Source organism: Heterocephalus glaber, unplaced genomic scaffold (genome assembly GCF_053883595.1).
Source record: "Heterocephalus glaber isolate CG9 unplaced genomic scaffold, H.glaber_assembly_v1.0 deba00000071, whole genome shotgun sequence".
NCBI lineage: Eukaryota > Metazoa > Chordata > Mammalia > Rodentia > Bathyergidae > Heterocephalus > Heterocephalus glaber.
Genome location: NW_028258137.1, coordinates 26137566 through 26140755, shown reverse-complemented (window position 1 = coordinate 26140755; position 3190 = coordinate 26137566). Strand labels below are relative to the sequence as shown.

General features: G+C 33.5%; 1 pseudogene; it reads right to left on the bottom strand.

The window, feature by feature from the left end:
* Window positions 1-568: 568 nt before the first annotated feature.
* LOC101706583 (integrator complex subunit 10 pseudogene) lies at window positions 569-1609 on the bottom strand (annotated as a pseudogene).
* Window positions 1610-3190: the final 1581 nt, after the last annotated feature.

Here is a 3190-nt window from a genome sequence, read left to right as displayed (position 1 = left end):
GTAGTTTTGGAAGTATGGCCATTTTCACTATATTTGTTCTTCTAACCCAGGAGCAAATGATTTCTTTCCATTTTCTTATATCCTCTTTGATCTCTTTTATTGGAGTGCTGTAGTTTTCAGTGTGGAGGTCTTTTGCTTCCTTTGTTAGATTCCAAGATATTTCGTTTTTTGGGATGCAATTGTAAAAGTAATGGTTTCCAAATTTCTCTCTCAGTGAATCTGTTATTTGTGTACAAGAAGGATGTTTTTTGAGTGTTGACCTTGTATCCAGCTACTATACTGAATCTATCAATTAAGTTTAGAAGTCTTTTGGTAGAGTTTTTTGGGTCTTCTGTGTAAAGTATCATATCATCAGCAAATAATGACAGTTTCACTTCTTCCTTCCGTATCTTTATTCCTTTTATTTCTTTCTCTTTTCTAATTGCTGTGGCTAATGTTTCCAGAATAATATTGAACAGGAGTGGTGATAGTGAGCATCCTTGTCTTGTTCCTGATTTTAGCATGAAAGTTTTCAGTTTTTGACCATTTACTATGATGTTGGCTGTTCGCTTTTTAGAGATAGCCTTAATCAGGTTGGAGAATTAGGTCCTTGGAAGAGAGACAGCTGTATGCTGTTGATATACTGGAATGCATTCTTAAAGAAGACCAACATAGTGGAATAAACCACTTGGTTTTTATATTTTGCATGTGCTTCATTATCAAAGTTGTTCATGTATCTGCAGAGATCCTTCATCCTCTGTAATGTATCACTATAGCTTCATCTTCCTTTATCCATCTGCCATTCACATCTCATTCCAACAACATTCAAAATTTTAAACAACCTCTCCCAAGGGTCCACAATTTGAGATGATTTTTCAGTCAGTCCTTCTATGACATACTTCTGGGAGCTACATTTGCTGAGTGACATTAAATCAGATGCATCTTGGGCACCTTAATGCTGATTTTCTATTTGAGTAGACCTAGTGACATAGTTGATATAAAATTCAGCTGCTTTGTTCAAATATTTATATAATAAATTCGCAGGCAGTCGAACATCATGGTTGTTAATTATTAGAGGAAGTACATCACAAATAAATAATTTTCTAAAGCAGTTAACAGGTGACTCTTGCTCTTCAAGAGTTTCAGCTTCTAATAGTACCTCCCCACGGCCAAATCCATGTTGCGCTACTGTTTCAGGGAAGCGCCTCAAAACTAGGAGTAACATTTCTGATCATTCCAATGTGTTGAAGCATTGTTCCGTGACCTTTAATAACATTTCACACTGGATCCGGCCAGGAAGAGTTTCAAATAAACTTCTTAAAAATTGGATTTGTTTATCCTGTGAATCATTCCTTAATGCTGATGTAATAATGCTGATTTCTCTCCATACCACTGGCTGGTCTGGGAAATTCATAAACATGTCATACAGGAGCCTCCCCTCAGTGGCCGTCCGCTCTGCGTTCCTCTAGATGGTGTATATCTCATACTGAAAGTTAAAGTCCGCCGGGTACAGGGTGCGGGCCGTGATCAGCCACGCCTTGGCTGCCCACAGGTCTTGGGGCACCAACTCTCATGCTCGCTGCACCAGGAACTCACTGTCACCCTGGCCTGACACAGCCCCGGTGCCAAGGACACGTTACCTATAGTGAGTACTGATAGTTTGAATAGAAGTGATAACAAAAATAAGTAAGATCACACTTTATTATTGCAAAATGATTTTTCAATTGAGATAATGATTTATTTTCCCAATTTCATGTGCTACACAAACTGAAGGAAAAAAAATACTAATGTTAAGCAATAGATGTATCACATGCATAAAGAAAACGTCATCAACTCAGTTACCTCGATGATATTTTGATCACAAAGAGTGTGTAAAGGAAGCTCTTTTTTATACCATGCCCAATAATCCACTTATATTTCCCAGCTAATCACAAGACCAGGTTGGGAAAGTCTAGGTCCTTGAAAAATGTTTACCATTATTCACTGTTTTTCCATATAACATCTAAATCCTATTTTTAAGTTGCTTTTTATTAATGGAACTGAACATGGTTTTATTATACACTACCATTATTGAAAGTAAACTATACAAAATGTTTTATACAGAAAAAAAATCCCTGGCTATGCAAATTTACTTATGTGTATGCATACAAACAAACCCATACACAGTATTTTACATCACTATGATTATGCATACTTACATGTACTATTTAAGTTATTTTACAACTTACCAAATTGAGGAGAGACAATTATAAAGACATAAAATTGAATGAAAATTTGAACTAAAATACTTGTTTAAAATGCTACAAAACTATTTTTTAAATCTAGAGAAGAAAATTATTTCTTTGAAATATAAAAGCTAAGGTTTTAGTACTATACGATGGTTGCTTTCACTTTGAAAAATTCTGATATGTTTAAAAATAAATATTTTGATCAATAACAGGTAAACAAATCAGACTTATGGCTGGAATAAACTGAATATACTGACTTGAGATTAAACAGTAAGTAATAACAAATGTAGGTAGGTTATCATCTAGTAATCAGAAGTATGATAAAACCCCTCTATTCCCCATTTAAAATAAGAGGAATTTGAAGCTTCTTTGTGGTATGAAATATGAATTAAGTGAATATAAGTTCATAAAAGAAACAACTTGATTCTGGAAATGATGCTAAAATTCCAAATTCCATTATACACCTAAACTCTTAAATTTCTATACAAATGTAAGATGTTTTAATAAATTTGATATTTAAGGGTATTTTCATACAATAGCACATGCAGCCATTTATTTCATTCCTAGCTGTCTCTTAATTAATTTTCTCCCAAATATCGTGTTTTCATTAAATTCTTTTGAAAATCAGAGTATAACAATAGTTACCAAACTGATTCTAAAAAAGCTAAATTTTTAACACCAGTACAGTCTAACTGGAGCTCATATAAGAGGTAACACTAATGAAAATAGTCACACCAGAAAAATAGAATCATAAATTTAGCATTTTCTTACATTGTAGATAAATTGGTCAATTCCTTTTACTTTTTCATTTTCTTGACAAATTCTTTTTGAAAACCTCACCCTCAAATGCTACATGATTTATTTATCTATTAATTCAAAAAAATATTGATTGTGATGTCTATTACATGTCATGCTTGGTACTAAGTGAAAAAATGTTCAGATTCTCTACACTTAAGGAGCCTGAAGTATGGTTTGGTAAAGAA